Source organism: Etheostoma spectabile, chromosome 5 (assembly GCF_008692095.1).
Source record: "Etheostoma spectabile isolate EspeVRDwgs_2016 chromosome 5, UIUC_Espe_1.0, whole genome shotgun sequence".
Lineage (NCBI taxonomy): Eukaryota > Metazoa > Chordata > Actinopteri > Perciformes > Percidae > Etheostoma > Etheostoma spectabile.
The window spans coordinates 9,200,193-9,212,977 of record NC_045737.1 but is presented as its reverse complement, the minus strand read 5'-3'; the positions used below and the strand labels follow the sequence as shown (position 1 = coordinate 9,212,977).

Sequence of the window (12,785 nt, the reverse complement as noted above, 5' to 3'; positions counted from 1 at the left end):
CTCCCTCCTTATTATTTTTGTGTGTGCTTTTCTCCTGTTTAACTCCTTCATTCTCCAGATAAAGGGCACAAGTGACATATTGTAAGTCAATGACACTGTGTCATATGTGTGTGTCCTCTGAGTCAGTGGGGAAAACAGGGACACATACAAGGAGTAGTGGCTTAATAGAAAGACAACAGACAGAACAACAGAATTTGAACTTTGTCTTATAAGCTCTGGCAAGCCTGCAGTCTATGCCCCACCTGCATATAAATGCACCTGCAGTTCTCAGAGCCATAAGTACGATGTCTTTCTGCTTCATCAGCAGCGCCATGTTCTCCAGAATCTATCAAAGAATATACACATGTATATATGAAACACTTATATTTTGAAAGTCTTACTACCAGCTACACTACAACTATGAGTAAGTTACAATGCTGCAAGGTGCAATACTAATCAAAAAGCACCAACTATGCTGTAGCCATATTTAATAACAGTCTTCAAAAGGAGAATTGTGTCTTCAGATAAACACACACACACACACACACACACACACACACACACACACACACACACACACACACACACACACACACACACACTTAAAAGTCATCGCCAAACTCTTATATCCAGACTGAGTCCTTATCTGTGCACAGGCTCTTGTGTTGCTAAAAACAAAAGGGACAACACCAATGGTGATGCATTCTAGCTGTAAGCACCCCTCTCAACTACAGATATTTGTTTTTGTTTATTTCTACATTCGCTATTGCCTTAAAAATAATATTCAGTCTTTTGTGTTCCCCCCTTCGGAAGGAACACATATGGTCACAAGAAACTTGTTAGCTCATCCTAAGTGAAAAGATCATGTTTGTCGCATGACTGGAACTGAGGCAAATGTGTGTTCTTTACAAAACAATACGTTATCAGTTATTAGCTGTGTCATCAGAAATGAATCCAAATATTTCTCTTCAACACTTTGCAATGAGATGCTGATCCACCTGGGCCATCATACTGTATGATTGGCTGCATGCGCTGAACCCGAGGAATGTTAATGAGCCTGTTTGGCTCTCTGCTCAGTTCTGGCCTGAGTGTCAGTGAGTGTTAAAAGGGATTTTTTTTTTTGACCTCTCTCTCTCTCTCTCTCTCTCACCTGACCCCACAAGCCAGCCGGTGCTCCAACAGACTGTTTCCAGAACAATCCATGAGAGGCCTGCAGCTGCAGTGAACAACAGCAGGTCCGTTGTTTAATTCTCAACAAAAGAGAGGTAGACAGATGGTTGGACATGGGAATGAAAGTAAATGCCGTGTAAATCAGCCGTACCTTTCCACTGTCATACACTCCCATTACAAATGCAAATACAACGGGCAAACAGAAGTATAATAATAGGGTAAAAAGTGAGGAGTGAAGACATGTGTACTGTTACACATATGTTAACTGATACCCTGTTGTAAGTATCAAATACATTACTGCGAGCTACAAATACAAAAGTACATCATTGTCAAATCAATGCCTCTGGCAGATTATGAATGTTTTGTGTTCTGGATGAGGACCAACTGGGTTATTTTATACAACTGATCAATAAAAAGGAGACTCCATACTTCACAAATCTTGATGAAAACCCCTTAGAATTAGCCTGTGTAGAGGGGTTGAGTTGTTTGCCTTTGTGAAAGTCATGCAAGATCATGAAAGACTTCATACGTCATGTTAAACTGTGCAACACTATGTCTGCACAATTGACAAATTTCGATGAAATAAGGACAAATAGCCTACACTTTTTGTCAACTGCCATTTCACACAGTTGTCAAGCTTGGAATTCACGTAAAAACACATAAACTGTCCACAGACAAAGCAACTGTCTAGTAAAAATGTAAAAGCCAAAGCTGTTGCAACTGTAAACTTTCTTGACAAACTCACCACAGCTCTTTCTTTGTCAAAACCCAGACTTGGACAACTTTATCTTTCCTACTTATGAAGCACTTTGTGACTTCTGCTCTTAAAAGGTGCCATATAAATAAACTTTACTTACTTACTCTTCTCTCCGTCAGTCTTTCTGTTCCTAAACAACTCTCTTCCCGCTCGTCCACACGCCCTTGTCAGAAACTCTACCACCCTTCAAACAAACACACTTGAGTGCAGATCAAACACTGGCTTGCATGCAATATCTCCTCCATGGTTTCAGGGATATTGCCAAGGGTGCCAGTGGACGTCAAATAGTCAGTCTGTAGCCAAGCAGTCCTGGCAAGGAAAATACATTGCTGAGAGCAGACCGGGCCGTCTGGTATGATGAGAATGCAAATCCAATGCATCTGAATTGAAAACATGTCTAAGTGGCTGTAGTAATATTGCCTCCCTAGTCTCAGTAAGCAAGCTAATGATAATAGTAAAGAATCAGAAAGCTCATTTAACCAGTCACCAGCCATGCTAGACACTTTTTTTTAAAAGTATAATGTATCTCTTCCTATGGGGAGACCTGGTACTTTGCAATAAGTGACAACAACTGAACAGTAATTCCACAGTAGAGCACAACCATTCAACCGACTATCTTGCTCATGACATCGTGGCTAAGAGGTATTCAGTCAAGATGGTTTCTACAGTTTCTATCACCAGGACACATATTATGCATATAGGTTTATTTTTGTTCTGCTTTGCTTCAGTCCCCAGATACTATTGGATTACTGCATCAGATTGGAGACATAATGGAGAATCAATAGCAGACCAGCAATGCATAGCGCTTAGGAATGGACTGCTGTGCTTTCATGACCTTCAACTTCCCTGACTGTGAGATGTTAGATAAGCATACGATTGGATACAATCAAGAAGATGCATGGGGAGTCAGCTTAGCTCGGCCTGCAGGGAATCGGCTTCATCAATATAACTGCTCTGATCCTTAACTACGGCTCACATAAACTCCACCAAAGCAATATTTAACTCAGACAACTTGTTCATTTGTGCATTGTTGTTGGCATTTTTTTAATCAAATCTATTTTCAGTAACCCAAAGTACTCAATATTTTAGGATCACGGGCAACATGATAAAAATGCATTGAATAAAGTGTTAACTAACAGATTAAAGGAAGTATCAAATTTCTCAAAAGTACTGTATTTCACAAGGCTGAATGGTGTGGAGCAGTAGTCATTATCTTTGTGACGTCGTGTGTAAACACTTGTTCACTGTTTGGTGTTTCAGTGTGATAACATAATTGGCTTAGTTACCCCAACCGTGTATAAAAGAAAAAGGAATCACACGACTGGGAAACAAACATCTAATGTGTGGGCTCCCCACCACTAGCCAAGCAGAAATTTCCATATAAATGACAAACAAATGATATGTATAGTAGTCCTCCACCACCTTAAAAACATTCAGATGTATCCTCTGGTTGTTGTCGATATTTCAACAATGACTGTATTTTGCTCCCAGACAAATAGTGAGACGGGCGGAGGAGTAGAAAATGCTTGGCGGGGGACAGACAGAGTGAGGGAGATGGAAAAGAGAATAACATTGTGATTGTGAAATGTTCCATTTGACAGAAATATCTACTGATCAATGTCAAAGAGAAAACACACACCCAATGCTCTGGTTCCACCCACTTCAAACAGACCGCCCAAACAAAAACGCAAATACAAAGAACATAAAATGCACGCACTTTCGACCTGTACGTGTGCAATCATGCAGGTTTAGTGGCCCTGTAAACTTAGTCACACATTTAATACTGTACACATGCCTTCTCTTTTTTCTTTCCCTGGCTAGTCCCCACACCATCTACCATTTCATCTACCCTCTGAGGGACAGGCTGTGTGTGTGTGTGTGTGTGTGTGGTGTGTGTGTGTGTGTGTGTGTGTGTGTGTGTGTGTGTGTTTGTGGGTGTGGTGTGGTGTATAGACTATACACTAGTAGACTATATACAAGACAAACAATCACACTGGCGGCCCATGTGGATTAGTTGGATTATCAACATGGAGACAATTTATATTTATTATTACTTTTGGCCAAAGGGCTGTGCCAAATCTAAAGGGTTTATCCTAATCAAGGTTCTAAATAATAGCAAATTACACGCTGCCCCAATTGTATGAAACGGTACACACTTCCTGTCTCCTAAGTGGGCACAACCTGTTTTAAAGTGTAATAAAATGGATGAAAAAACATATTTGCATAATTTCTCAGTGTTTAATTTTGCTACCGTTAGATATTTACACAGCTAAAAGCCATATTTAGCATTATGAAAATTAGCTTTGTTAGGGCCATCTCAAACATTAGTTGACCTTAGCTTATCTCTGTCACCAGATTTCGTGACAGTTTGCTGCTGAGACAGAAACAGGTCTCAAACAAAGGTAATTTATCTGTCTGAAAGTTTGCCCTTTTAGTGTCAAAATGTTTGGGAGATGTGGCTTGTGAAAAGTTGATGCAATATTTACTTTGGTGACTATGGGGAGAAATAATCACTCATAATCTGTGTTCACGTTCACTTCTCTCATTGGAATCAATACCCTCAGGACCTGCTGCTAGTCTCCTAATGAGGCAGGGCAGTGAAACCCACGAGACACAGATACAGGAAATGACTCCAAGTTGGGGCGTCTCGGTTATAAGCCGTCTCTGTCCTAATGTTTAGCATGTAACATTCAGTGTGTCATCATCCCATTAGTGTGCCACCAAATTTTGGCACTTTGGTCATTCATTTCAGCTGCAAATTGTCATGAAAGTGGTTGAATGTAGTACAAATAGACGTGAGGTGTGGCTAAAAATACAGTGATCTGTCTTAACAACATGGTGCTGCAAGGCAAAGCGTTGCATAAGTGCAATGGAAGCTCTTTACAATGAGAAAAGCTACTGTCCCTGATGCATCATCGAACAGTCCAGAGTGTACAACAACATACATTTAAATACTTGTTTTAACAGTGTGAGATATACGAATGGCCACTATCACCAACTGGTAAATGCCAACATCACCTACTAATTGCACATTTTAAATATTGACGAATTTGACCTTTTGGCAACAGCAAAAAAGGAGAAACAATAGGAGGGCGCTATGACCTTAAAGATATGACATAAAAAATGAAAAAATGAGCTAGACAGAGAAAGGGAATGAAAATGACAGAAGGAAGACAATGGGACAAAATAACAGAGAGAGGGTACAAAAGGTGTGGATGGATGCTTCTCTCGTGATTTAACAGCATCATGCAAACAAGACCACTTCACGTTCTGTTCTAAGCAAATCAATTTCCCCAGCAGGATACAAAAGAAAAGAAAAAGCACAATCAATGCAAACACAAGTACATAATCCTACGATATAGAGCAAGAGAATGAATTTATTTTGCTTTTTAGGACAACATGACTACAAGGAATTTAGTGAGAGGACTCGGGCTGTATTTGTAATTCAGAGTGTCTCACTCTAGTTCCACTCTGCATGAAAATCAGTGAGGAGGAGGTCACCCACTGTGTCCAGAGAATCACATGATTCAACTGAGGGAATGGGGGGGGGGGGGGGGGACACAGAGATGAGTAAAGGGAGGGAAAACAGAGACCATGTTCTCTAAAGACACAGAGGCAGGGAGAGGCAGCACTAATGGAGCGATACACTACAGCTCTACATTCTTTCAGTCAAGGACTTATTACAGCACACTTACTATATTCAACCACCAGTGATATCTACGCAAGCTAGCCTCCGCTTCTGACATCACAGCCCATGGAAAACACGAAGAGAAGAAGAGAGACTTGTCAACTATAGCCAAGCCCAGCTTAACTGTCCTCAACCCTGCCCTGAAGTCCAAAGTCCTGCTACTCTTCTTTAAGTCACAAGGTTGACAGGCAGGTTTATTATTTACATATCACTGCGGGAATAAAGAACTGTGTTTATTTTTCTTGGAAGTGATCAAACTTGGGGGTAATAGGGGGTAAGATTACTCTGCCTTCATCACAGGCTGCTGAAGAAAAATACTTGGAATTTTGTGTTCTTTAAGTCTTTTATACCACTTGTTTGTCTTCATCCAGTCCTCTGTCTTGCTGTCCAACCTTTTCATTTATCAAATCTCCTTCCCACTCTCTCACTCCAGCACCCTAGGGTCCCCTTGAGTGGGCCTCTGCAAGCCTTGTCATTACCAGGCCAGGGAAGTAGGAGGGGTAGCAAGGAATGTTCCGCAGGGCCAAAACAACAACAACAAGCAACAACAAACACCACAACTTCCGAATAATCGGAATTCCTACGGGTCTGCCAACCTATCGCTCTGCCTGCAACCCTCCAACCAACCAATTGTTATTAAAAGCAGCACAGTTATCAGCCAATTAACGCTGCAGTGCTCCTTTTTATTCTTTCAAATGCTTGTGCCGATATGCTGAGGGAGTCAGGGAGGGGGGAATTCCCTTTTAGAGGTCATTTAGATCAAAGTGATAATACTGCATCCAGATTTACCTGCTGCAAAGTAAAAAAAAAGGGTATTTTTAACAGACCCTGACAGACTCTTCCCAAGATTAACATATCTCCATAGAAGATGAATTTAGGGAAGCCAGTGTACCAGAAACATGGCTTTGAATTGTGAATATGTGTCAGGTCACATCTACAAGAATTATAATGTGCTGTGAATAAGGATTGTTGTGACAAGCTTCACTCCTAAAGGGGCATTCCAGGGATTTTGTATAGCTGGAGGTAGTCTGAGCGACCAATAAGAATATTCTAAATCAGTAACAGAGGCTGAGATATCCTGGCTTTTGGTCCCCAGAATGGTTTGAGCATCCAATCTTAAAATTCCCAACATGCAACACAATATTGTATTTTAGTAGTAGATGAGGTTTGCGGAACAGTCGCAAGGCACTTCATGACAGGACATCAGACATATGATACAAACAAATAGTCCCTCCATCAGACACCGACAGACATAACATGAGAACATACATCACACAATACAATACACTACACTATAGTAACACCCTTGAGTATGACCAGGCCAGCTGGACACCTATCTTATTTTGACTGATTTAAGGCGTTTATGGCTTGTGGTACAAAAGAGAATTTTGGTGTGATCTTGGTCAGAAGGGGTGGGCAGAAACATCGCCTATGGCAGTAGTTTAAAATAAGATGCCAGGAGTGTGTGTAGTCACATACAACGTTATTGGCATTTCTCACCAGTTTATCTTTGTAAATGTGTTCAATGCTCGGAAGTGTTATCCCAAGTAATTTACTGGCAGTTGTAACAGTTTTTCTGATTACCTTTTTGTTTCTTTTATTAAAATAATCCCTACCGGTGACTTACCCAAGTCTTTTAAACTCCCCACCTCCAGTTTGTTTTGCAGATTTTGTTATAGATTTGTAATCTCAAAGCCAAAGCCAACATATTTTCCCAAACTGAAGAAAGCTCCTCCAGAGCCATAGAGGACACTGCACAAATGTGTTCAGTTACTCTCCATGGCCAGGGAAGGATCTTCATGTGTAAAATCGGTTAAGTATCCCTTTAATTATTCACTTGAGTTTTTTTCAGGAGGACCGCTGACTCAAGAAAAAGTAAGTTTATATAAAGGCCTTTTCAAGGATTTAACATTAAAAGAACATTCATGTTTTGTTTTATCTACATCACCTTGCACCTGTTTGTTCGAGGTTTTATTCCAAATTGTTAAGCTTTAAAGTTTTTTATTGCCGTCTTTTTACAAAAGTTACCAATTTTTTTATTGTATGTATAGTTATTACATGGACTAACATACTGCAGTCCTTGTATTTGAAACATTTAATCATATCACACAAAAAGGGTTGACCTTACATTAAGGAGATGATTTTCTATTTGTCACAACAGGCGTACAGTTTATGAATTTTCTATTGCTGTGAAAAAATAATGTAAAGGAGCTTTCATTTTCTAAAAGATTTGATGTTGTCTGGGGTAAACATTAATCACAATACTGTAATAAAAGACAGTTGATTATGAAATCCTGACTGAGTCCCGGTGGCTATCAGTAGTGTGCAGTATGTGCTGACATGAGTACATGGACGATAAAAGAGGACAATAAAACAGAGAGAGAGCAGCCCACACTGTGCTTTGGATGAGGTGCAACACAACTAAACAGAGGTGTGGAGGCTAAACCTCATCCGATCAATGAGTATTTAGGTCAAACTGCCCACTGACCTGTCTAGCTTTTACGCTACAAAGCACCTTCTTATTTAGTACTGCTTGACAATAAATTCCAATTTTGATGAGCAATCATTTAATTTATGTAGTATGACATATATCTTCACAAATGTAGATCAAAAATGATCAAAAATAGAATTGCTGTAATTTAGAAACAGTGTCCCCATTAGTTTTACCACTGCAGGCAAGTTTCAAAATTTTTCAATTTATAAAATGTCTTGCCCTGTTGTACTAACGCATATTGGTCAACCCACAACTGCTAAAAGTAAGATTACAGTAAACTAAAATAAAATAAAAAATGTCCACTATAGGAATTAATACCAAGCCCTTAGACTCACAAAGATGGAATATATTTTCTTAAATCTGTACCAAACCTGTCTGCACGGATGTTCCTCCTTTCCCGCCATCTATTTTGCAAGGACACTGTGCTACATGCTGAGCTTAGAGCTGCTCAGTATAGTTAAAGAAATACAAACAAGCCGGCAGGTTTTTCCTCCATCCCAGAGTGGTGGTGGTAGACCATACTTCAGCACTGACACATGGCTGTAGAGATAGGTCTAGCAATGCGATTATTAGGGAAACCACGTACAAATTATCTCAAATCTCAGTCTACAATGAAATGCACTGTCACTCGCCACAGTGAACTGATTAAAGGTTGCTACAACTCAGCTGAAAAAACAACAAGAAAGAAAATGGCATGGTGCCGAATAACCTGAGATGACGAGCTCTGTAAAGAAAACAAATACTCTTGTCATGGTTTCATCGCACTGCAACTGGGATGTAGCACATTAGCCCTTAAACCAAAAATATACTGAATCACTGCAGACGGGAGTGAGAGAGGGTCCCCTGAGAGAAGAATCAGAGTGGGTGTAGTAGCAAGAAAGGTCACACTGAACACACACAAGCATTATGAGGTGCCAGAATTCAGATTTCTAGGGCTTTGCAGATCACAGTGAGGCATTTTTTTAATGCCAAGAGCAACATGGGACCACACCCGTGCTGGGTCTTTTTACACATCGGAGAGTCGGACCATTATCAGAAATAAAAGAGAGGGCTGAGAACTACTGTTCAGGGCACTTACTTACGTAACTGTCTTAATGACACTCATATGCCTGATATGTTGGTCCTATACTGGGATCCCAGCACATTACACAGAGTGCTCTTTGAACCAAAATCAAAAGGCTAAAGTTTACAGCTCTTAATTGTTGTGCTACCTCTTCACAGGAAGCTTATACAATAGGATCAAGATATAGTGTTTGCTTAAAAAGGTGTCCCTCTTCTTTGAATCAGTGCTATTGGTTAAAGCTTACAGTTAGAGTCAGTATCACAACGAAATCACTTATTTAAGAGAGAATCTGATCCATCACAGTAAAAGCCCAAGAAGAGATGAGAGTCACAGAATAAATATGATTTTCGTTCACAAGGTATAGTGATGTGGCACTTCTGCTGCTACTCAGATGGAAAATATTACATAATGCACTTTTACTGCTCTTTCAGACAAGCGACAAATCAGTGCCAGGACAGCAGGCAGCGCGGGACAGGAGTTTAGGTGTTGGGCACAAGGAGAGAGCAGAGGATTTGCATGACCTGTTTTCCCTTTCAAACTTGACCAATTCCACTGCCTACTAGTCAAATGAGGAAGAAACAGGAAGCTCATAAAGGAAACCACATACTCACAATCCTGTTTGGCACCTTATCCTAGACCTTGGCTTGAAACCAGTCAGATTTGTATGTTCATGACTTTCTCTAATCATCACAATGTCATACATTGATCCAAATTAGTAACTAGTGTCTATGTCTGTAAAATTTTAGGAAACAATGACAAGTTATCTTTTAACATAGGTTGCTTTATTAGCCACTTTACAATGCAGAAACACTGAACTGCCAAAAACAGACCCAGGAAATAGCAGATACGCTTCACTCTTTAATCAGCTGAATGATCAGGATGCCCTATGACCAGATGTTAAAAGCGGAGATGGTCTAGATTCTAGAATAAGGCTAAACTCAAGAAAAAGCTGAATCAAACAATTACTCTAATATATGAATTTTAAAAAACGGATTCATTTCTAAAGGGAAAGATTTCTCAATGTTCAGATGAAGAAAAATAAAACTGCAACTGCCTGCCTCTCGGGACTTGGGGAAACCTGCCACATCACAACATGCCAAGACTTTTCATTATGACAAGCAAAGCGCTCCCTCAGACACAAATCCATCATTTTGTATATTAAAAATCAATCAATGATATAATGCTATAAAAACACAAGCTCAACAGAATGATAACCAGTAAGTCCACATCATTCACTGGACACTACAGTTGTTGAGCTGACCAAAGCAGCCTCCCTGCTCACATGGGCAGCTCTCAATCTCCCAGCATAGCATACAAGATAACCAGTTATCACTTTTTTTCTTTGCACTGGCGAAGGTTTCACACAGTTGCAGCCTGGCTGTCAACTACCAGGGACGAAATGTAGCACTTCACTGTTAAGAGCAGTGATAATGTGATCGGTAGTGAAGCTCAGGCCAGTAAATGAAAGGCTGGTCTAGTGCAACTGCTAAAAGATACACAGAAAATAGATTTGGAATACAGAAAATCTGTTACCTGGCCTATACAGCACATATTGTGCCAAACGGATTTAGCAGCTGTAAGTCTACACACATTAGTTTCTTAGTAACTTAATTTACAAAAGGTTAAACTGAAGCAGGAAGGGATCTATACATTAGCTTTATTCTACACTCATACACACCAGGAGTGGCTTTCTTCCTCTGCCCTCTAATGTGTTACACAACCTCTAACATGCTTGCCTCATTTCCCATCAAACTGGACAGACTTCCACTTTCTCACTAAAAGTGCAAGCCAAAGTTAATTCCTCATTAATTTAAGAAACAGCAGCAAAAAAAGTGACTGTAGTGCAGCTAACGTTACACTGGTTGTGCAACATCCTTTAGCACAACAATCAACAGCAAGATTAATTTAATTGATGTAGTATGTAAGGGGGGAATTTAAATGAGCCACCCCCTCAACCACCACCACATTTAATCCCACGCATTCATTTAAATGCTGTCATTTAAACCATGGAAAAATATTTAAAAAGAAACACACAACCTTAGGGCAATAATATCCTGACCTCTAACCAATAATACAAACATATTGCGGTTGGGGAACAGAAGATTGTTGAAAAATCCAGCCTATGGTAAAGTCAGAGGTGTTACTTTAAGACAATAACACCTTTAGGCTATATTTGACCAGAAACTGTTTAAGCGCGCACCTGCAGTTTTTTCACCTGTCGCAACACCTGGAGACATGGTAGCCTACTTTGAAACACGAAACGTAATATATGCAAGGTCAAGGTCTGTATCAGTGTAGTTTACCTTAAATCTTAACAAGATAGCTTGTGGATCGCACTAAATTCCCCAAACTCACAGAAACCTTACCAGCCAATCGTCTCCTTCTGCGTAGTCGTTTAGAAATGATGTGTTCCTCGGAGTGGCTGCTGCAGTCCTCACAGAGAGCCCTATCCTCAAGCAGTCGATCCCCAACAGATGAATAAAAGCGGTTCAAAAATAAATACACCCAATGTATGTAGTGTATTTCCACCACAAGCTCACTGTGCACAACTGAGGTGTCACTTCTCCACTGAGATCAGCAAGAATCCCTGCGTGTGTCTCTGCTGTGTGTGTCCTGTGTCCTGTGCCCTGCCTCTCTACACACAGCCTGCCATTCAGTGCACCACTGGCTCCAAACGGGAAAAGGGACGCGAGTGTGCCCTCTGCAGGCCTGGACAGGAGTGGACATCAATCCAAGTCTTCAGCTTGTTCAGCGACAATAAAGATGCCTATAATCTGATCAGGGGTGGAATGTAACTATGCACAATTACTCAAGTAGGCTACTGTACTTTATTACAATTTCCTACCTGGTACCTGCACTTTATTTAAGTCTTTTCTTTTCATGCCACTTTCTACTTCCACTCCACTACATTTCAGAGAGAAATATTGTACTTTTTACTCCACATTAATCTGACGGATTTAGTTGCTTTAAAAATTAAGATTATTATGCGCACAAAACACATGTACTTTAAAAAAATATAATGTCTTACTAAAAATTAAACTACCCAACAATATATATGCCTACAAGTCCAGCTGAAATGATAAGCTGATTAAACACAGAGCTGTTTTGATCGTTTCCAGTTTCTAACGTGAGGATTTTTTTGCATTAGGTACTGTTACTTTTAATACTTTGAAGTACATTTTCTTGATTATGCTTCCATACTTTTACTTAAGTAACAGACTTTTACTTGTATAAGAGTGTTTTTCCAGTGTGACATTAGTGCTTTTACGTAAAGTTTCTGAATACTTCTTCCATCACTGCATTTCATTACCTAAAACTAATATAACAATAATATATCTTTTGTCTCTCCCAACTGCATTACTAGATTAAAAATCCTTTACATCTTTAAATTCACATCTTAGTTCCTAGTTTCATGATATGAGAGCTTTGGCATCCCTGTGATACTGAGTGGCACACAACATTCAGTAACTTTTGGTGGAGGTTGGCCCAACAATAAAATACACAGTGGACTGTTTCATACTTTACATGTTTATTTAACAAAATAAGAAACATAAAACTTGAGAACAAAAACATAAGAAGAGAAACAAGGCTACAGGAGTTTGTCACAAGGAGATAGACCGCTGCTGCTGTCGTT

General features: G+C 39.9%; 1 protein-coding gene across 4 annotated transcripts in view; it reads right to left on the bottom strand.

Moving 5' to 3' along the window:
• The window catches only part of pip5k1bb (phosphatidylinositol-4-phosphate 5-kinase, type I, beta b), a 35,586-nt gene extending 23,807 nt beyond the window's left edge, over window positions 1–11,779 (bottom strand). Inside the window, exon 1 of one of the 4 annotated variants that reach the window (XM_032515707.1) lies at window positions 11,518–11,779. The gene's annotated coding sequence lies outside the window, so the exon portion shown is untranslated. Of the gene's footprint in view, window positions 1–1,129; window positions 1,152–2,006; window positions 2,030–11,517 lie in introns of those variants that run through there. The other 3 variants (XM_032515704.1, XM_032515705.1, XM_032515706.1) reach the window with 3 other exon arrangements.
• Window positions 11,780–12,785: the final 1,006 nt, after the last annotated feature.